We start from the raw sequence: 24448 nt of genomic DNA on the forward strand, positions 1-24448 counted from the left end.
ACATCAAAAATACATCTACAGGGCTTCCCTGGTGGCATCTACAGGGCTTCTCTGGTGGTGCAGTGGTTGAGAGTCTGCCTGCCGATGCAGGGGACATAGGTTCGTGCCCCGGTCTGGGAAAATCCCACATGCCACGGAGGGGCTGGGCCCGTGAGCCATGGCCACTGAGCCTGCACGTCCGGAGCCTCTGCTCCACAACAGGAGAGGCTGCAACAGTGAGAAGACCGCGTACCGCAAAAAAAAAAAAAAAAAAAAAAAATTCTACATGTGGAACAACTCCTACTGAACACTGGCAGAAGACTTCAGACTTCCCCAAAGGCAAGAAACTCCCCACGTACCTGGGTAGGGCAAAAGAGAAAAGAAAAAACAGAGACAAAAGAATAGGGACAAGACTGGCACCAGTGGGAGGGAGCTGTGATGGAGGAAATGTTTCCACACACTAGGAAGCCCCTTCACTGGGGGAGATGGGGGGTGGCTTGGGGGGAGGCTTCAGAGCCACGGAGGAGAGCGCAGCAACAGGGGTGCGGAGGGCAAAGCGGGAGATTTCTGCACAGAGGATCGGTGCCGACCAGCACTCAGCAGCCTGAGAGGCTGGTCTGCTCACCCGCCGGGACGAGTGGGGCCTGAGAGCTGAGGCTCGGGCTTCTGTCGGATGCTGGGAGAGGACTGGGGTTGGAGGCATGAACACAGCCTGAAGGGGGCTAGTGCTCCAAAGCTAGCCGGGAGGGAGTCTGGGAAAAAGTCTGGAACCGCCTAAGAGTCGAGAGACCATTGTTTCAGGGTGCACGAGGAGAGGGGATTCAGAGCACTGCCTAAAGGAGCTCCAGAGACAGGCGCGAGCCGTGGCTATCAGCGCGGATCCCAGAGACAGGCATGAGATGCTAAGGCTGCTGCTGCAGCCACCAAGAAGCCTGTGTACAAGCACAGGTCACTATCCACACCTCTCCTCCTGGGAGCCTACTTAACCCACTGAACCAACCTTACCCACTGACACTGCAGAAATACAAAGGATCATGAGAGATTACTACAAGCAACTATATACCAATAAACTGGGCAACCTGGAAGAAATGGATAAATTCTTAGAAAAGCACAACCTTCTAAGACTTAACCGGGAAGAAATAGAAAATATAAACAGACCAGTCACAAGCACTGAAACTGAAACTGTGATTAAAGATCTTCCAACAAACAAAAGCCCAGGACCAGATGGTTTCACAGGCGAATTCTATCAAACATTTAGTGAAGAGCTAACACCCATCCTTCTCAAACTCTTCCAAAATATAGCAGAAGGAGGAACACTCCCAAACTCATTCCACAAGGCCACCATCACCCTGATACCAAAACCAGACAAAGATGCCACAAAATAAGAAAACTACAGGCCAGTATCACTGATGAACATGGGTTAAAACACCCTCAACAAACTACTAGCAAACAGAATCCAACAGCACATTAGAAGGATCGTGCATCATGATCAAGAGGGGTTTATCCCAGGAATGCAAGGATATAAATCACAGCAAGATCCTTTTTGACCCACCTCCTAGAAAAATGGAAATAAAAGCAAAAATAAATAAATGGGACCTAATGAAAGTTAAAAGCTTTTGCACAGTAAAGGAAACCGTAAACAAGATGAAAAGACAACCCTCAGAATAGGAGCAAATATTTGCAAATGAAGCAACTGACAAAAGATTAGTCTTCAAAATATACAAGCAGCTTATGCAGCTCAATATCATAAAAACAAACAACCCAATCCAAAAAGCGGCAGAAGACCTAAATAGACATTTCTCCAAAGAAGATATACAGACTGCCAACAAACACATGAAAGGATGCTCAACATCACTAATCATTAGAGAAATGCAAATCAAGACTACAATGAGACATCACCTCACACCTGTCAGAATGTCCATCATCAAAAAATGTACAATCAATGCTGGAGAGGGTGTGTTAAAAAGGGAGCCCTCTTGAACTGGTGGTGGGATTATAAGTTGGTACAGCCACTATGGTGAACAGTATGGAGGTTACTCAAAACCTAAAAATAGAACTACCATATGACCCAGCAATCCCACTACTGAGCATGTACCCTGAGAAAACTGTAATTCATAAAGAGTCATGTACCAAAATGTTCATTGCAGCTCTATTTACAATAGCCAGGACATGGAAGCAACCTAACTGTCCATCAACAGTTGAATGGATAAAGAAGTCGTGGCACATATATCCAGTGGAATTAGCCATAAAAAGAAATGAAATCGAGTTATTTGTAGTGATATGGATGGACCTAGAGACTGTCATACAGTGTGAAGTAAGTCAAAAGGAGAAAAACAAATATCATATGCTAACATATATATATATGTATATATATATGGAATGTAAAAAAAAAAATGTTCTGATGAACCTAGGGGCTGGACAGGAGTAAAGACGCAGACAGAATGGACTTGAGGACACGGGAGGAGGAATGGTAATCTTGGATGAAGTGAGAGGGTGGCATGGACATATATACACTACCAAATTTAAAATAGATAGCTAGTGGGAAACAGCCACATAGCACAGGGAGATCAGCTTGCCGCTTTGTGTCCCCCTTGAGGGGTGGGTTTGGAAGGGTAGGAAATATGGAATGTAAAAAAAAATGTTCTGATGAACCTAGGGGCTGGACAGGAGTAAAGACGCAGACAGAATGGACTTGAGGACACGGGAGGGGGAATGGTAATCTTGGATGAAGTGAGAGGGTGGCATGGACCAAATTTAAAATAGATAGCTAGTGGGAAACAGCCACATAGCACAGGGAGATCAGCTTGCCGCTTTGTGTCCCCCTTGAGGGGTGGGTTTGGAAGGGTAGGAGGGAGACGCAAGAGAGATGGTATATGGTGATATATGCATACATATAGCTGATTCACTTTGTTATACAGCAAGGAAACAGCCACATAGCACAGGGAGATCAGCTTGCTGCTCTGTGTGCCCCTCGAGGGGTGGGTTTGGAAGGGTAGGAGGGAGACGCAAGAGAGATGGTATATGGTGATATATGCATACATATAGCTGATTCACTTTGTTATACAGCAGAAACTAACACACCATTGTAAAGTAATTATACTCCAATAAAGATGTTAAAAAAAAAAAGTATGGGGAAGTATGACACTGCTTAACTCACTCTTCTCCCCAAATCAACCAAAACCAACAGCAAGAGGCAGAAGAGATTAAAAACAAAATGTCCTCCATGAAAACAGTTTTAAAGGAGCAGGATTTATGAAGAAACTGACAGTTGCAGTGATCTTTAGACAACACTAAGTGAGGATACTTGGCAACAATCCACACCACATAGAATTTTAATCATGAAAGAGCGAAGAACACTCCAGACTGAAAAAGAGAAAAAGCAACTTGGACTGAAAAGGAGAAAAGCAGACCAGCAATTTTCAGTTTGGGAGGACAGACACAGATAAAGCCAGCTGGGAAGTTAACAGGAAACATTGTAGTTAACAGGAAACATGTTTTTCCTGAAGGCAAGATGTGTTTCAGCTGGAGAATGCTAAAACAACCCCCTCTTTAAATGATGACTGCGTTCTTAGTAATGATGGTCCCAGACCTACATTTCTATACCCATCTATTACTGGGGTTACCCAGTTGCTAAATACCTTCATCACATTATTGTATTCAACCCCTACTTTATCTCCACTTCTCTTAACTCAGAAATTGCAACCAATGCAAAATCGATCCCACTTCTTTTTTTTTTTTTGTGGTATGCGGGCCTCTCGCTGCCGTGGCCTCTCCCATTGCGGAGCACAGGCTCCAGACGCGCAGGCTCAGTGGCCATGGCTCACGGGCTCAGCCGTTTTGCGGCACGTGGGATCTTCCCGGACCGGGGCACGAACCCGCGTCCCCTGCATCGGCAGGCGGACTCTCAACCACTGCGCCACCAGGGAAGCCCCGATCCTACTTCTCTTAGCCTGTCCCCCAAGGTATTCAGAATGTACTCCAGTCCTACATAAGGGGCTTCCCTTTTCCCTCTTGTGAACTATCATTCAACAGTTTCTCTAGAATGTTATTTCTGCTTTGAGCCATACAGAAAGAAATCAATATATGAATATAAATCCTGGGAAGAAAGTCAACCTGGTAATTCTTTCTTGTTGAATGAAAGGGATGTTAACAAAGTCCAGGGGAAAAAGAATTGTGTCTCTAACAAGGTAAAAGACACATAAGTTATAGTACGAACAAATCCTTACTGGAGGTGGAAAAAAAAAGAAAAGACTTGATTATAAAATCACTTGTATATATTACCTAGTGAGATGGCTGGAAAGCTGGTCTCACTTTGGTTTCAGGGATTGGCTTGGTCTCAGTTATGGGTTGAATTGTGTCCCCCAAAATATATGTTTAAGTCCTAACCCCTGGTACCTGGGAATGTGACCTTGTTTATAAACAGGATATTTGTAGATGCAGTAAAGTTACCAAGAGGTCATTAGGCTGAGCCCCAACTCAGTATGACTTGTATCCTAATAAGTAGAGAGAAATTTGGATGCAGAGACTCAGGGAGAATACCATGTGATAACAGAAGCACAAATTGTCATGATACAGCTACAAGCTAAGGAACAACAAGGGTTGTGGCCACCACTGGAGGCTAAGAAGGGGCAAGAAGGGACTCTGTCCAGAGTTTCAGAAGGAGCAAGCATGGCTCTGTTAACACCATGATTTTGAACTGCTAGCCTTCAAGACTACAAGAGAATACATTTCTGTTGCTTTAAGATACCCAATTTGTGACATTTTCTCATGACAACCCTGGGAAACTAATAAAGATTTTGGTACTGGAAAGTGGGGTGCTGCTGTCAGAAGTAACAGAAAATGTGGACGTGGCTTTGAATTAGGTAATGGGTAGAAGGTAGAAGTACTTTGAACACTTGATAGTAAAAACCTAGATTTTCCTGAAGAGACTTCTGATCGAAATATATGAGAAACGGTTAACATCCAAAATATAGAAATAACTCATACAACTCAATAGCAAAAAAAAAAAAACAAAAAACCACACACAAAACCAAGTTGATTAAAAAATAAGTAGAGAATTTGAATAGACATTTTTTTCAAAGAATGCATACAGATGGCCAACAGCTACATGAAAAGGTGTTTAGCATCACCAATCATCAGTGAACTACAAATCAAAACCACAATGAGGTAGCACCTCACACCCATTAGAATGGCTATTATCAGAAAGACAAAAAAAAAAAAACTAACAAATGCTGGCGAGGATGTGGAGGGATATGGAAACCCTGTGCAGTGTTGGTGGGAATGCAAATTGGTGTAGCCACTAAGGAAAATAGTAGGGGGGAGGGCTCCTCAAAAAACTAAAAATAGAACTACCATATGATTCACCAGTTTAATTCTGGGTATTTATCCAATGAAAATGAAAACACTAACTTGAAAAGTAAGTGCACTCCCATGTCCATTGCAGCATTATTTACAATAGCCAAGATATGGGAACAGTCCATTGAAGGATAAATGGATAAAGAAAATGTGGTATATATTTATACAGTGGAATCTTAACTGCCATAAAAAAGAAGGAAATCTTGCCTTTTGCAATAACATGGAGAAACTTGAGCATTATGCTAAGTAAAATAAGCCAGACAACAAAAATCAAATAATGTATGATTTCATTATTCTTATATGAGGAATCTAGAAAAAGAAACAAAAAAAAAGAAAACAAACAAACTCATAGATATAGTGAACAGATTGGTGGTTGCCATAGGCAGGGGTGGGTGGGTGAAATGGGGGCTCAAAAGGTACAAACTTCCAGTTAGAAAATAAATAAGTTGTATGGTCAAGCCACTCAAGGTAGCTGTTGTCTTGCTCTCTGTACATCCCCTGCTCGACCAGTACCTGCTTCACCTACATGCTACTCACATGACTGACCTTCCTGCGTACTTGCCCCAGGCCCCAGCTAGTGACTGTTCTCATCAAAGGGGTAGTGAGGAGCTTGCCCCTCCACTGGTTTCCCTGGTAATTAATGAGCCCACCTGATGTCAATTCCCCTGTGACTGGTAATCTCCCACCTCCCTGCTCCCCCAGCGAATACCACTACCACGTCCTGCCTGCTGTCTGCGGCACGCGCACATGGTGGTCGCTCCTGGACCTTGCTTCGGACATGTAAGATCCGTCCCCATTCATTAAACCATTGATGTCTCTGTAGCTGACGCCGGGCTCTTTCTTTGATCTTGACGCTGGGCAAGCACAGGCTTTGTAGGCCTGTGGGGTGCAGCCCAACATAAGTCATGGGGATGTAACGCATAGCATGGTGACTAAAGTTATTAATACTTTATTGTATATTTGAAAGTTGATAAAAGAGTTAATCTTAAAGGTTCTTATCACACAGTTTGTAACTATGTGTGGTAATGGACATTAACTAGACTCATTGTGGTGATCATATTGCAATATTTACAAATAAAGAATTATGTTATACAACTGAAACTAATGTTATATGTCAATTACATCTCAATTAAAAAACAACTAGAAGTAGAAGGAAACTTGTTCAACATAATAAAGGTCATATATGACAAGCCACAACTAACATCATACTGAATAGTGAAAAACTGAAAGCCCTAAGATTAAGAACAAGGCAAGGATGCCCACTCTCGCCACTTCTAGTCAACGTAGGACCAATTCTAACAGAGGTGTAAGTCTTTTTTCCATAAGTCAGCTTTTCCTTAAATTCCTGTTAGCACCTAACACAACGGTTCTCAAGCTGTGGTTTCATGATTGGCAGCATTAGTTTCTTCTCAGAACTTGTTAGAACTGCAAATTCCTGTGCTTCACCCCAGGTTAGCTGAATCAAAACGCTAGGTATGGATGTCATCAAACGCGTTTAACAAGCCCTTCAGGCAAACTGGTTTCACGCTGAAGTTTAAGAACAACTGTTCTATTACCAGCAAACACCAATACAAGGGTAAAAATGGAGGATCTAGTGTGGGTAACTAAGAAGTGACAAGCTTGCACGATTACTATTTCTTTTTAAGGATAAATAGAAGGGGGAAAAGGATGTGGAAACAAGGAGTGTAAATTACTGGATCCAATAATTCGGCCAACCACACTTGCACTACACTGTCAGATTCATGAGGGATAAAAACAAATGATCTCTTGTTGACTATTTTTCATGGTGCCTGGGACAATGTCTGGCACATAGTAAGCTTCCCCCCAAGTATTTGTTAAGTAAATAAATGAAGGCAAAGTGTTTTTTTGCAAATAATATGGGTTATTGATGTATTTTAAATGCAAATGTTTTTTACAGAACAGTCCAGGTCTCTGGCTGCACAGATGAGGGAAGACCAGAATGAATACTCTCTCAGTGAAGCAGATCTGAGAAAACAGAACCAAGAAGGAGCTGTGATCCTGGCATGAGAATTTCTTCTCTGAAGTTCATCAACAAGATATATCACTCATCACCCTGGTAAGAAATTAGAGAAGGTAAGGAAGACATTAAGATTTTTATTTTAACGCAATTCTTAAAACAGTAATATTCAAAATCCTGTGATAAATGTTTTCAATTGTTGGATTAAAAAATGTTTTGAAGAGATGTTTGAAGTTTAATTGACAAACAATAACAGCACTCATGTAAAGTGTACATTTTAAGTTTTGTTATATTTCTACACCTGTGAAACAATCACCACAATTAAGGTAATGAAATACCGCACCCCAAAAGTTCTCTTGTACCCTTTTGTAATCACTCCTTTTAATCCATTTCTACACTTCCCCCTGCCCAGACAACTATTGATAATGTGTTTTGTCACTATAAGAGAATTTCTAGAATTTTATGTAAATGGAATCGTAGAGTATGTGCTTTCTTTGGTTTATTTTACTGCTTTGTCTCATAATAATTTTGTGATTCGTCCACACTGTTTTGTGCAAGATAGCCAATTCCTTTTTTATAGGGAAATAGTATTTCATTATATGCATATATCAGAATATGTTCGTGTACCTTTATTGGACATTTGGATTATTTCTAGTTTTTGGTATTTATAAATGGAGGTGCTATAAACCTTCATATACAAGTCTGTGTGAACAGATGCTTTCATTTCTCTTGAGTAAATACCTTAAAGTGGAATTGCTAGATATATATAAGTTGTATGTTTCACTTTTTAAGAAACTGCCAAAATATTTTACAATGTGGTTTTACCATTTTTTATTCCACAGTGTTTGAGAATTCCAGTTACTTCAAATTCTCACTAGCACTTAGAATGAACACTTAAAAAAATATTAGTTATTGTAATAGGTGCAGACTATTATCTCATTGTAGTTTAAGCCACATTTTCTTAATTACTAATTATACTGAGCATCTTTTCATTTGGCTGTTTGTGATTCGGTATCTACTTTGGTGAAATATGGGTTTAAATATTTTGCCCAGTTTTAATTTGTGTTACCATGTTTTGAGAGTTTTATATATTCTAGATGGAAGTCCTTTATCACTTGCAACTGTTTTTAACAGTCTTTATCTTGTTTTTCATAGTCTTGTTTTTCATTATATAGCCATGTTTTTTGAAATTCTTAATTTGGATGAAGTTCAATTTATAAATAGGGCTGATTTAATTGATTTTTTCCTTCTATTAAGGGTTATAGTTTGATGCTTCTTTGCACACCTGGAGATATTTTTATTGGATGCTAGACTGTGGATTTTATGGTCTTAGGTGCTATGTATTTTTGTATTCCTATAAATATATTTGAACTCTGTTGTGGCATGCAGTTAAGTTACCTGGAAACATTTTGATCCTTCTGGGATTTGCTTAAATTTTGTCACGTGGGGATAGGGGTGTGGCTTATTTAGGGCTAATTTTATTTCAATTCTGAAGCAAAACTCTTCTGAATTCTCTACTTTTGTCTCCTGAATTACGAGTTTTCCATACGGACTAGGGATTTTGTTCTTGAATACTTTTGTGAAGCACAGGCACAGGATGCGCAGGCTCAGTGGCCATGGCTCACGGGCCCAGCCGCTCCACAGCATGTGGGATCTTCACGAACCGGGGCACGAACCCATGTCCTCTGCTTCGGCAGGCAGACTCTCAACCACTGCGCCACCAGGGAAGCTCCCTTGAATACTTTTAGATAGTTCTTTCCCGGGTGTTAGGTAATTTTCTCACATGTGTGTGCTGATCCTCTGTAGATTTCTAGAGTAGTTTTTCTTTGCATCTTTCCTGTGTTTGGTACTCCACCAATGAATTCTAGCTGCCATGGCCTCTCCAGACTTCCAGATCCAACTGCCCAACTGGGCTCTGCCTTTTCCCTATATGGTTTCTTCTTCCCTATGCTATGACCATTGATATGCTCTTCAGGCACTAAGGTGGGACAATCAAAGAGATTCTTTTATTTATTTAACATTTCTATGGAATCACTGATGTCACATATTTTGCAAACTTTTGTTTATGTGTCTATATATATTTTTTCAGGCAAAAGGGTAAATATGATCACTGTTACTTTTTGCCCCCCAAACAGAAGACCCATTGAATTTCTAATATTAAGAAATAAGAGGGGGCTTCCCTGGTGGCGTAATGGTTAAGAATCTGCCTGCCAACGCAGGAGACATGAGTTCGAGCCCTGGTCAGGGAAGATCCCACATGCTGCAGAGCAGCTAAGCCCGTGCGCCACAACTACTGAGCCCATGTGCCACAATTACTGAAGCCCATGCACCTAGAGCCCATGCTCCACAACAAGAGAAGCCACCACAATGAGAAGCCCGCACATCACACCCCCGCTCACTGCAAATAGAGAAAAGCCAGCGTGCAGCAATGAAAACCCAATGCAGCCAAAAATAAATAAATTTATTAAAAAAATAAGAGGAATTATAGAGGCACATAAATGTTATATATGATTTCATGGTATTAGTTATGTGCTATCTTGTTTAATTGACTACAACTACTTTAACAAAGATATATACAGTGATGCTAGGTCTTTTATATAAAATATTTAAATTGAATGATTGCCATGGTAACCATTGAATTATTAGGGGTCTTGACCTTAGTCACAAAACATAAGTTTCTGATAAAATATGTAGGAAACAATGCATTCTGATTAGAACTTTTTAAAATTCATCATGCCTTTCCAGAAATATAATTCTTTTAAATGAGGTCTTTTGGAAGAAACAGTATCATACAAATCACAAGTGTTCAGGAAAGCCTTAAGAGAACAAATTGTACTAAATTTCAACTTACCCTAAAATGCAGGATATGGACAATTCAATATTTCTTTTCATACCAATTTTCCTTGTGATGTATGAACATAAACATCCTCTGGCACAGAGCTTCCCAGTGTCACAGCATACAGTGGGTATGCCACAAATGTGTAATGGATATATCTGAGATTTTGATCTCTGTAGCACTTTACATGGTCTGGTGGAGTCTGAGGAGGCTGAAATGTATAGAATTCCCTCTAGCAATAATCAGTGTCAACTTAACCACACCGTGCCTTATAAATACAGTGCCATGATGCGGCAAGATCAGGATGCACTACTCCAGCAGTTACGCGTTTCTCACTGTTTTATCTTCTATAATGCCATGCTCAGTTTATGAATTTGTGCTGCTTTTCTTACTTCAAGGGATATCTGACTTGCTTAGAAAAGGAATGTAGCCAGTGGAAAAGAGAAGAAGCGGCTTTCTACAACTGTCTTTATTTCTGAACTCTATTGCCTTAGGGAAACTTTATTATTAAAATGAAAAATTCTATGTGTGTCTTTACTGATACTATAGTTGTAGAGTTCAAAAACATTGGTGATGTAAATCAATACTGCATATACTTTGTAAAAAAATGAAGCTCATCTTTTAAAATGTCCTTAAGAGAATGTGTTCATTTTATGACAGATAGTACAGCCTTTGCAAATATTAGGTAGGTGACTGTGATACCATTTAGGTTGCCTGTCCTGAACTCTAGCTTCCCCTATAGAAATCTATTTATAAAATGTAGTTTGCATTTTAGTAAAGAAGAAAGCTTGAACCACGATGCTTGGGGAGTGAAAAGACTTTATTATTCAGCCCATGTATGTTTTCCAAATTTAAAAGTCTGTGGAGTAGTTGGTCCATGCTACATTTCACAAGTTCTAGCTGTGCTCTGTTTACAGAATTGGTCTGCAGTATTTAAAGTGCCAACTTTTTTTCTTTCCATTTTGGATTAGAATTTGTATCTCATAGGAGCAGGAGGTTTTGTTTCAAGTTCTTGAATCCTTTAGTAAGAGAAAGGAAGCTAAGAGAACAAACTAGAGCAGAGTTATTGAGATATAATTTCTATCTAAACCTTTTTGATATTGTAATTTGAAGACTTCTTACCTGTGGGTTTGCTCCATATTGTAGAATTTACCATTTCGTTTTTCACATGCATTTTGATATCGGATGAATAGCAGAAATGGAAAAGCATGAGGAAGAGAAAATATTTATTTTTATTTATTTAGTAGAGGGAAAAGTCAGATGAGTGGGCAATTTTACATATTCTGCCCTTTTCTGTGTGTAAAATGAATATATACAAACAAGTGCAGCAACATGCTTTTTGCCTCTCTGACTACTTTTCCCCTTTATTGAGGTATACATACAAAAAATTGCACATATTTAAACATACAATTTGTTAAGTTTTGACATAGAAATAATCTCATGAAGCCATCACTTTTATCAAGATAAGAACATATCTGTTGCTACAAAATTTCCTTGTGTTTTTTTTTATAATCCTTCCATGCCACTCAGCTCAATCAAGACAACCACGGATCAGCTTTCTGCCATTATAGATTAGTTTGTATTTTCCTTAATTTTACATAAATGTGAACCTACATTATATAACCTTTTTTTGTGCCTTTCCACTCGGCATTATTATTTTGAGAATCATCCATGTAGCTGCACGCATCTTTAGTTAATTCTATTTATTACAGAATAATAGTGCCTTTTATGGATGTACTGTAACTCATTTATGATTCACTTACTGATGGACATTTGTGTTATTTCCAGGTTTTGGCTCTTACAAATAAGAATGTTATTAACATTCATGTACAAATCTTTGTAGGAAGTTATGCTTTCATTTATTTTTAGACATATAGCTAGGAGTGGAATGACTAGGTTGTATGCCAGATATATGTTTAACTTAAAAAAAAATTGCCAAACTGTTTCGAAAAGTGGTTGTATCATTTTACATTCCTAGTAGTAGTGTTTGAGAGTGTATTTGCTCTATATCCTCACCATTGTATATTGTCTTAATTGTACACATTCTAAAAGGTATATAGAGGTATCTCATTGTGGCTTAATTCTCATTTCACCAATGACCAAAGATGTTCTAATATCTTTTCAGGTGGGCGTTTGTGACTAGCATATCTACTTTGATAAAGTATGTGTTCAAATATTTTGCTTTTTTTTTTTATTGGTTTTTGCATTTTGAAAGTTTTTTTTAATATATATCCTGTATACAAGAACTGTATCAGATATATATTTTCCCAATTTAGACTCTTTGTTTTCTTAACAGTATCTTTCAGAGAGTAGATAGTGTTAAACTTGATAAAGCATTATAATTTTTAAAACAACTTATGCTTTTGCTGTCATATCTTTACCTAATCCAAAGTCTCATAGATTTTCCTCTCTGCTTTAAGAAATTTTATAATTTTCCTGGCTTTTATATTGAGGTCTATGATTAATTTTGAGTTAATTATTTTACTTGATGGGATATAATATTAGGGTTCTTTTTCATATGGATATTGACTTGTTCCTGTAACATTTTTAAGAGACTTTTTCCCTTTAAATTGCTTTTATACCTTTTTTGAAAACCAACTTACTGTAAATGCATCGGTTTATTTTTAGACTCCATTTTCTATTTCATTATCTATCTTTGATGACCATACCACAGTGTATTATTACTTTAAAATGAATCTAAAAATCAGGTAGTGTAAATTCAACAACTTTGAATTTCCTTTACCAACATTGTTTTGGAAAATTCTGAATACTTTCATGTTTTTTTATAAAATTTGGAATCAGCTTGTCAATTTCTACTAAAAAAAAGTGTACTTGAATTTTGACTGGACTCTATAGAATAGCTTGAGAAGAATTGACATCTTAATACTACTTAGTTGCCTGATCCATGAGCACGATATACCTCCCAGTTTCTTTAGTTCATCTTCAACTTTTCTCAGCCATGTTTTGTAGTTTGCAATGCACGGGTTTTCTCCATCTTTTGTCAACTTTATCTAAAGCTCAGTAGATGAGCATATGCAATAGCACTAAGTACGTTGCTTATAAAATAAGCTCGTTAGAATTTAAATAAAGTCTTGTCGCATGTGCACATGCACGCAACCAACAAATAAAACTTTCTCTGTGTTCCTCTAAATCTAACTGAATCTTACTTTTTAACATGTGAAAAACCTTGTTCTGGATCTGGTATATTTTGGGAGAAAAATCCTTTTTAAGCATATTTTAATGGGCTTTGATTTCTTTTATAAAGGAACCATAATTTAGTTGCCCATTTCCAAGGGAAAGACTTGCTTTTTTATTTTTGATAGTTCCGCATTTCTCTTGAGTTCTTTTCCCCATAATTTAAAGATTTTTAAAAAATCACAGTATGTAACATGTTAACTTTCATCAAAATCTCATAAAAATTTAAACAGTTTTTGTTTCCAAAAACCTTTCGCACACAACTTTTAAGTCCTAACATTCCCTTACTTTTTAAGAAGTTTTATGACTTTCTATGTTTTTGGTGACCTAAACTTTTTATATGTAATTCGTCAAATTTACAATTATGAAACACTACATCTTCTTTAGAATAGTTTACTGCCTGTGCTGTGAAATACACTTTGCTATTTTAATGGAATTTGCTTCACTTCGTATAATTTAGCTTTATGAAGTCCATTTAAGTAGAACACAAATTTTAAAATAAATTTCCAAAGTAATTGCTCCCATGAAAAATTGTGGCAGGGCAAGGAACAAATTCTCCCATCAAGATATGGCACATTTCTTTGATAGAGTGAATTAATGTTTTTAGTTTCTATCTTGATGACGATTTCTAATTTTTACATTGACTCACAATTAAAGCAAATCATGTATGTTTGCCAGTTACATAGCTCATGTCATCCTGAATCATGTCTGAAGTCCTATTATGCATGGAATTGTTAACTTTTTTCACTCTAGGTTTTAACATGCAAACCTTATTTTGATGCTTTTTAGTAAATTATGACTTAAAACTTCTTCTGCTTGCTATGGCCAGAAGCCTTACTGATTCTCCATAAGGAACAGAATATAAAAGTGTATTATATATATTATTTCTCTTTAATGAATGCAAAGTCAAGGGAAAGTTATAAAAATATATCCATGAAATATTTAATAAGTAGCATATATAAACAATTACTCATATAATAAAAGTCTTGATTCAGCCTTATATAATGGAAAAGTCACATTTTGGTCAAAGTAAAGTGAATTTGATTTCCATTCCTCCCACTGATTAACTGAGCCATCTTTGAAAAATCATGTGACCACTTCAGGTATCAGATTCCACATTTGTCAGTTGGATATTATTGTACCTACTTCATCAGATTGATGTGAAAATTAACTATGAAAAATATGCAGTATTAAGAACTCATGTAATGGCAGTGTTAACCACCTATAACCTCCCTCTATTCTAGTTTATTCAGCAGAATGCTGAGTATTATGATATATACAGAAGTATAAATATATTCCCTTCTCTAGATAATAACTTAGCAGCAATATTGACAATGTAAAATATGTGTCAACATCATAGAAATTCATAACACTTAAATATTGAGGTAAAGAATAAAGATACTTTGGAGGTTTTCAGGAGGGGTAGATCAGGAAGAAATAAGCCATGATGGCTTTAGATGTATTTAGAAAAGATTCAAGTAAATATGTTGTTATATTCATAAAAAATTATAGCACCTTCCCCACTTAGTGATGATTTCATTTATAATAAAAATTAAAAATAGATCTCCCAAATGATCTAGCAATTCCACTTCTGGGTATATATCCAAAAACACCAAAGCCACTAATTTGAAAATATTTCAAATTAATGTGACACTTAAATTTACAGTGTTAAATTTTAAATATATTCAATACAAAATTTAAAAAAGAAAAAGTTTCTGATTAAACACACGTTCATCACTAAATACTCTAGATTTTAAAGTTGATGTAAATTAAAAGAATAATGAGGTATAAAGAAAGCTGGATAGAATAGGCAGAGAATGTTTATAGACCCACTTAAAACTCTCAGCTCATGAAGTTCTGAGGATGCTATGCAAGGAATCTATATTTTTCATCCACAGTAGTAGGAAAATATTAAAGTCTTATATTAATATATTTTTAATTCTTTAGTGATGTCTTTGTTGATAATGTGAAAGATGAGAAGGAAAAATGACACAAATACCATACCCCATGCTAATAGAGTGGATTTTACTGCCAGTAGGGTGAAAAATTCGCCGGAGAGAAACTATTTTTAATTGAAATGCCATTGCTTTCCCCCCACAAAAGATCTATTCCCCTAACAAAAGACTTTCAGAAAACAAGGGAATGATTATTACTTTCATAAATGACCAGATAGTATAACAAACAGAAAAGACATTTGACCAAACGGGGAAGTGATAGAAAGCATACACATCTTCTGAGAGAATTTAGCAGAGGATCATGATATGGTGAATTCTGAATGTATCAATAGTATATGGTAATATAATTCAGATTGTCTTATTGTTCCAGATATTAGCCAAATAAACTTCTCCTACTTTGATAAGCTGACTATTGGAACAAAATCAAAGGCCATTTGATTCCAATTGTCTTTAGATGCTGTCATATTGTAGAAAGATATTATTTGAGAAATTGGCGTATTCTGTGATATTTCTATTTTTAGACACATCATTAATAAAATTTCTCTAAAGTTACTCCTGTTTTTGCTCGTAATTTAGCTGTCTTTTCCACTTTGTGAATGCATTTGCTTTCATGGTTCCCTTTACCTTAAAAAATGACCTCATTGTTGGGCTTCCCTGGTGGCACAGTGGTTGAGAGTCCACCTGCTGATGCAGGGGACACGGGTTTGTGCCCCGGTCTGGAAAGATCCCACATGCCTTGGAGCGGCTGGGCCCGGGAGTCATGGCCGCTGAGCCTGCGCGTCCGGAGCCTGTGCTCCGCAACGGGAGAGGCCACAACAGTGAGAGGCCCGCGTACTGCGGAAAAAAAAAAATTACCTCATTGTTGAGTTGTTTATAGAAGAATCTCATACACTGAATAGCCTAAGTCCATTCCATAATGTGAGCAATGTCAAGTAATTGCTTCTATGTAACAGAAATATGTGAATAACATTGTCTTCTGGAGGTTTACTCTATCTTGTTATATAGAGATTTACTTTAACTATCACTGTCTGATAAATGTTTTAGGATACTAGTGAAGTGAGTTTGAATATATTGACTTAATTTTTTTCTTTAAAAGTTATGTAAATTTTCTTTTGATTCCATATTTGAACCACGTTTATTTTTTTCTCTCCCACAAAATTTTCTTTTAATTTTTAAATTGAGTTATAACCAATATACAATATTATATTATGTTCAGGTGTGCAACAGAGTGATTTGATATTTTTATACATTATGAAATGATCACCACAATAAGTCCAGTTATCATCCATCACCATACTAAGCTGTTACAATATTATTGACTGTATTCCCTATGTGTACATTATGTCTCTGTGACTTATTTATTTTACGGTTGGAAGTTTGTACCTCATAATCCCCTTCACCTATTTCCTCCATTTCATTGATCTATGTGTGTGTGTTTTGTGCCAGTAACATACTTTTTTGATTATTATAGCTTTGTAGTATAGTTTCAAGTCTGGGAGTATGATACCTCTTGCTTTGTTCTTTCACTTGATTGCTTTGTCTATTCATAGTCTGTTGTGGTTCCATACATATTTTAGGAATGTTTGTTCTAGTTCTGTAAAAAATGACTTTGATAATTTGATAGGGATTACATTGAATCTGTAGATTGCTTTGGGTAGAATGGACATTTTAACAGTATTGATTCTTCCAATCCATGAGCACATATATCTTTCCATTTATTTGTGTCATCTTCAATTTCTTTCCTCAATGTTTCATAGTTTTCAGAGTGTAGGTCTTTTACCTCCTTGGTTAAATTTATTCCTATTTTATTATTTTTGACACAATTGTAAATGGAATTGTTTTCTTAATTTCTTTCTGATATTTTGTTATTAGTGTATAGAAATGCAACAGATTTTGGTATATTAATTTTGTAACTTGCAACTTCACTTAATTTATTTATTAGATCTAATAGTTTTATGATGGAATGTTTGGAATTTCTATACATAGTATCATGTCATCTACAAATGGTAACAGTTTTATTTCTTCCTTTCCAATTCAGATGATTATTATTTCTTTCCTTGCCTAATTGCTGTAGTGAAAATTGGTGAGAATGGGCATTTCTGTCTTGTTTCTGACCTGACAGGAAGAGGTTTCTGCTTTTCATCATTGTGTATCTGTGGATTTGCCATATATGACCTTTATTATGTTAAGGTTTGTTCCCACTATAGCCCCTTGTGGAGAGTTTTTATCATAAATAGATGTTGAATTTTGTCAAATTTTTTCTGTATCTATTGAAATGATCATGTGATTTTTTTCCCTTCATTTTATTAATGTGGTGTGTCACATTGATTGATTTGCAGATGTTAAACCATCCTTATATTCCTGAAATGAATCCCACTTGATCATGTGTTGTTAAATTTGGCTTGTTAATGATTTGTTGAGGATTTTTGCATTATGCTCATCAGTGATACAGCCTGAAATTCTCTTTTCTGTGTAGTCTTTGGGTATCTTGGATACTCAGATAATGGTGGCCTCATAAAATTAGTTCAGAAGTGTTGCTTCAATTTTTGGAATCATTTGAGAAGGATAGGTATTAATTCCTCCTTAAATGTTTGCTAGAGTTCACCTGTGAGGCCATCTGGACCTGGACTTTTGTTTTTTAGAGTTTTAAAAATTACTAATTCAGTTTCATTACTAGTGATTGGTCTATTCAGATTTTCTGTTTCTTCATGATTCAGTCTTGGAAGATTGTGTGTTTTTAGGAGTTCATTTTTTTAGGTTGTCTAATTTGTTAGCATACATTTGTTCATAGTATTCTCATTATTCTTTGTATTTCTGTGATATTGGTTGTAATTACTCCTTGTTCATTTATGGTTTTATTTATTTGGGCTCTCTTTTTTTCTTGATTAGTATGGCTAACAGTTTGTTGATTTGTTTACCTTTTCAAAGAAACAGCTCTTAGTTTCATTTATCTTTTCTCTTGTTTTTTCTAATCTCTATTTCATTTATTTCTTCTCTAATCTTTATTATTTTCTTCCTTCTACTAATTTGGGCTTTGATTGTTCTTTTTCTAGTTCATTTATATGTACATTCAGATTGTTTATTTGAGATTTTTCTTGTTTCCTGAGGTAGGCCTATACTGCTATGAACTTTCTTAGAACTGCTTTTGCTGTCTCCCATAGATTTTGGAAAGTTGTGTTTCCATTTTCATTTGTTTCCAGGTATTTTTAAATTTCCTCTTTGATTTCTTCATTGACCCATTGATTGTTTAATCTTAGATTTATTGAGACTTGTTTTGTGGGCTAACATGTGATCTATCTGGAGTAAGTTGTGTGTGCATGTGAAAAGAATGTGTATTCTGCTTTTGGATGAAGTATTCTGTATATATCTATTAAGTCTATCTGTTAATGTGTCATTTAAGGACAGTGTTCACTTACTGATTTTCTGCCTGGATGTTTTATCCATTTATGTAAGTGGGGTACTTAAGTCCCTGCTATTATTGTACGTCTGTACATTTCTCCATTTATTTCTGTTATATTGCTTTATAGATTTAGGTGCTCCTTGTGTTGGGTGCATAATTATTTAACAAATATTAATCCTCTTGTTGGATCTACCTCTTTACCATTATGTAATGCCCTTTTTTAATCTTTTATTAGAGTCTTTGTTTTAAAGTCTATTTTGTCTGATATATGTATTGCTACCACAGCTCTTTTTTTTCCCATTTGCATGAAATATCTTTTTCCATCTATCCACTTTCAGTCTATGTGTGTCTTTAGATCTGAAGTGAGTCTTGTGGGCAGCATATAGATGGATCTTTTTTTTTGCATTACATGGGCCTCTCACGGTTGTGGCCTCTCCCATTGTGGAGCACAGGCTCCAGACACGCAGGCTCAGCAGCCATGGCTCACAGGCCCAGCCGCTCCGTGGCATGTGGGATCTTCCTGGACCGGGGCACGAACCCACATCCCCTGCATCGGCAGGCGGACTCTCAACCACTGTGCCACCAGGGAAGCCCTAGATGGATCTTGTTTTTATCCATTCAGCTACACTATAGCTTTTGATTGAAGCATTTAGTTCATTTACATTTTAAGGATTTATTAATATGGATGTATGTATTGCCATTTTGTTCATTGTTTTTTGGTTGTTTTTGTAGTTCTTCTCTGTTTTTGTCTTCTTTTGGTTTCTTCCCTTTTGGTTTGATGGATTCCTCTAGTGTTATGTGTAGATTCCTTTCTCTTTATATTTTGTGCATCCATTTATACTTTGCACCTTGTTCCATCATATTGCTTACAGACAGACTCATAATTTACTTTGAGCTGTAGTGCATAATGAATACTATTCACACTATAATTTTATTTTGTGACAGAATAATGAATCTTGATTAGATAAAAGTGAAACATGGTTTGAAATGTTTGTTTTTTCAACATCAGAAGATATGCTAAAAATCTAATCTAAAAAGAGTCTGAATAATTACATTGGAAGATGTTAATTAGTGCAAAGATATACAAGCAATTTTTCATTTAACATACATATTCTTACTCTACGTTAAAAACTTTTTTTCAGTCTTGGTAAAATTACTTTATTGTCTCCATGTACCAACTTTTCCAAAATTTAACCCAGTAAAAACCAGTCAGGTTCACATATATTGCAAATTAATTGCTATAGAAAGACTAATAAATATTTTGAATATCACCATTTGGTAACCATCACATTAATAACAGTTTCAGAGAATAAACATCAATGGATGTTAAGACTAGTGGATAAAGGTTTAATTAGAAACAGGATATTTACATCATCTTGAAGTATTTGCCCGTAAGATACTTATTAAATACAAAGGGAAAAAGATTAACTTTCAATAAATTAAACCTGACAAATACTACCTAGACCAAATGATCCAAGTTAATATCACCATCAGGGAAATAAATAGACATTATTTGCCTCCTAATATGATGCACTTAAAAGAACAAATCACGTCTGTAGTATTCTTTACAAAAATATATGACATGAATATATTCATGAGGAAACATCATACAAATCCAATTTGAAGGACAGTCAATAGAATAAATGGCCCAAACTCTTCAAAAAATGTTAAAATCATTAAAAATAAGAAAAACTAAGAAACTCTTCCAGATAGCAGGAGATGAAAGAGACATAAAAACTGATATCAATGAGCAATACTGAATTAGACTAGGAGGAAAAAAAGTCATTCTCTTTATAAAGGTCAGTAGTACCACAATTGTGAAAATTGACTTATTAATAATAATGTCAAAACTGTGTTAATATCATGCTAATAATTATACTATGATTATATAAGAAAATGGCCTTGGAAATCCACAAGTGAAACATTTAGGGGTAAAGGACATCATCTAGAATTTATTCTGAAGTGGAGGGGAGTGGATAGGAGAGAGAGAGACAGAAGCAGAATGAGCTGTGAGAATGAGAGCATGAAAGAAAGTGGTGGGGGTAGGGAAGGGGAATAAAAACATAAATGTTAACATTTGAGCTTCTGAGTGAATGGTAAATAAAGATTGTTGGTACAATTTTTATAACTTTTCTGTAAGTCTGAAGTTAGTTTGAAATAAGATGTTTTAAAAATCAGAATAACTACATTAAATAAATAATTAATAAAAATCAACTAAGAGAGTTCTTAATCTAAGTGGATTAATTATCTAAATCTCAATGTCAGTTGAAATTATTAGATCCAGTGGTTGTACATATAAACACATTCACAGTTGATGTGAAATTAGGAAACTTTTAGAGGTCTTTGTTTGTTTTGGTAAATAGTAGAAACCACACAGTGACTGTAAATTTATAAAAACTATATTCAGTCTTAATTTCTATCATTTGATTATTGTCACAAAGTACATAAAATTGCTATTGAGTTATCTGAGGCATTTTCTTCTGAATTGGTTTCTGGTCTCAGACTCAACAGCAGCATGTCTCTCTCCTTAACTTTTCCCCTATTAACTGTACTAGCATTTGTGCATAGTGGCACTAAAAAGAGTATCATCCATCAGGAATCTAGTCATAAATATTTAATTAGGACAGTTTGAGGAATGTGAATATGATTTCCTGTGATTTAATTCTTATAACATTTATAATTCTGACAGTTGCAGTTACATAGCCTGGGTGCCTTTCTGGTTCCTGTTTACCAGTAACGATTATATTTGGCCCATTCCTTAACCTTGTGTTAGCATTTGGCACTCTTCACGAGTTGGTCAAAACAAAATAAAAAATTCAGCCATGTGCTACTTTAGGAAATGAGAATTATATTACTTTTAACTAAAAGTTGTTATAAAGGAATCATTATATACTTCTAGTAAAGGTGATGTCTAGATTGAGTTGGTCTATGCAGACTGTGACAGTCTCAGTAACTTCTAACTTCTCTTTGTCAGTAACATTTTTTCCTGTCTGGATGGCAACATAATTTTTTTCTCCTTTATCTTTATGTTTTTGTAACTTCATCAAGATATGTCAAAATGTAAATGTCAATATAATTTTTTTCTCTGGGACATGACATTTTTCAGTTTCAAAATTAGTCATCTAAGTTTTACAGTTCTTAAATTTTGATAAATATTTGTAGTAACACAACCATTACAGTCCCATCATAATAAAAACATAGAACATTTCTATCAGCTCAGGTAATTTCCCTTGCAAGGGGCTGTTAATATTATTCTCTTATTATTCTTCAGAGGTTCAGAGCTCTGTAGCAATGTCCCTTTATTCTTTAATTTAAAAACAAAATTTTCAACACAACAATGTAAATCAACTATACTCCAATAAAATTTGTTTTTAATCTAATAATTTATTATTTACTTACTGAAATATATTTAACATACATTGTGAAGATTTAAGGCATACAACATTTTTTTGTGATATATTTATATATTGTAATATGATTGCTATTGTAGCAATAATTAGCTCTTCTATCATGTTACATAATGATTGTTTCTATTTTAGTGGTTGGAATAATTTAGTTCTAGTCTCTTAGCAACTTTGATGGTTATAATACAGTATTGTTCTGCACAGTTATTATACTGTGCATTATATCACAGAGCTTATTTACTACTCATTAGAAGTTTGTACCCTGAAACAATATCTGTCCTGTGTCCCACTTGGAATCCCCTGTAATAATCATTTTACTTTCTGTTTTTATAAGTTTGGCTTTTTTAGATAGCACATATAAGTGATATCATATAAAATTGTTGTCTTCTGCCTGGCTTATCTCACTTAACATAATGTGCTCAAGGTCCATGCTTATTGTCCTAAATGGCAGGATATTCTCTTTCTCATGGCTGAGTTGTAGTCTATCATATAAATATATATAGCACATCTTTATCTGTTCTTCCATTGATGGGCACTTAGGTTGTTTCCATGTCTTGGCCACTGTTGCAATAAACATGAGAGTGCAGCTATCTCTTCAGTATCCTTTTATCATTTCTTTCGTGTATATACTGAGAAGTTGAGTTGCTGAATCATATGGTAGATATATTTTTAATTATATTGAGGGTGCGCCATGCTGTTTCCACAGTGATTAAACTGGTTTACATTCCACACACACTGTAAAATGGATTCACTTTTCTCCACGTCCTTGTGAGCACTTGTTATCTCTTGTCTTGATGATACCCATTCTAACAGGTATGAAGTGATATCTCATTGTGGTTTTGATTTTCATTTTTGATTATGAATGTTGTCCAGCATTTCTTCATGTACCTGTTGGCCATTTGTATGTATTATTTGGAAAAATGTCTATTTTGTTCTGCCCGTTTTTAAATCACGTTTGTTGTTATTGAGTTGTATGTGTTCTCTGTATATTTTTAATATTAACTCCTTATCTGATAAATGGTTTGTGAAAAATCTCCCATTCTGTAGGTTGCCTTTTCAGTTGTTAATTTTTTCTTTTGATATGCAGAATATTTTAAGTTTAATGTAGTCCCGTTTCTTGATATTTTCTTTCATTGTTTATGCTTTCGGTGACATATTCAGAAAATTATTGCCAATACTAACGTCAAGAAACTTCTCTACATTTTCTTCTAGGAGTTTAATGGTACCAAGTTTTATGTTTAAGTCTTTACTCCATTTAGAGTTAATTTTTGAATGGTGTAAGACAGATGTCCAGTTTCATTATTGTGCATGCCTTTACCCAGTCTTCTCTAGCACCATTTGTTAAAAAGACTTTTTTACCGTAGGGTGTTCTGTGCTCTTTTGTCAAATATTAATTTACCATATACAAGTGGATTTAATTCTGAGCTCTCTATTCTGTCCCATTGGTCTATTTTTAAGCCAGTTCCATACTGTATCTTTGTAGTATAGCTTGAAATCAGGAAGTGTGATACCTCCAACTTTATTCTTTTTTTCCCCAGGATTGCTTTGGCTATTCAGAGCCTTTAGTGGTTCCACACAAATTTTAGGATTTATTTTTCTATTTCTGTTAAGAATGTCTTTGATATTTTGATGGAGAGTGTTGAATCTATAGATGGATATGGATATTATGGATATTTTAACAGTGTTAATTCTTCTCATCATGAACATGGGATGTCTTTACATTTGTTTATGTCATCTTCAATTTCATTCAACAAAGTTTTACAGGTTTCATTGTACATATCTTTTACTTCTTTGGTTAAAGTTATTCCTAGGTATTTTATTGTTTTTGATTCTATTGTGAATGAAATACGTTTCTCTATTCCTTTTTCAGATGTTTTATTTTTAGTTTATAGAAATGCAGCTGATTTCTTTATGTTGATTTTGCATTCTGCAACTTGACTGAAATCATTATTTCCAATAGTTTTTTGTTCATTAGTCTTTTGTGAGTTTCTGTATACAGAATCATATCATCTGCTAATATTGAAAGTTTTACTTCTTTCTTTATAATTTGGATGTCCTTTATTTCTTTGACCTACTTAATTGCTCTAGCTAGGACTTCCAGCACTACATTGAATACAAGTGTTGAGAGTGAGCATCCTTGTCTTGTTCTTGATCTTAGAGGAAAGTTTGTCAATTCTCTGTTGAGCATGATGATAGCTGTAGGTTTCTCTTATGGCCTTTATTAGGTTGAGGTATATTCCTTCTATACTCAATCTGTAATTTATTGATTTGTTTATGTTACCAGTCTTGCATTACATACATACATACATACGTGTATATATATATATATATATATATATATATATA

Source organism: Neophocaena asiaeorientalis, unplaced genomic scaffold (genome assembly GCF_003031525.2).
Source record: "Neophocaena asiaeorientalis asiaeorientalis breed wild unplaced genomic scaffold, Neophocaena_asiaeorientalis_V1.1 scaffold149, whole genome shotgun sequence".
Classification (NCBI taxonomy): domain Eukaryota; kingdom Metazoa; phylum Chordata; class Mammalia; order Artiodactyla; family Phocoenidae; genus Neophocaena; species Neophocaena asiaeorientalis.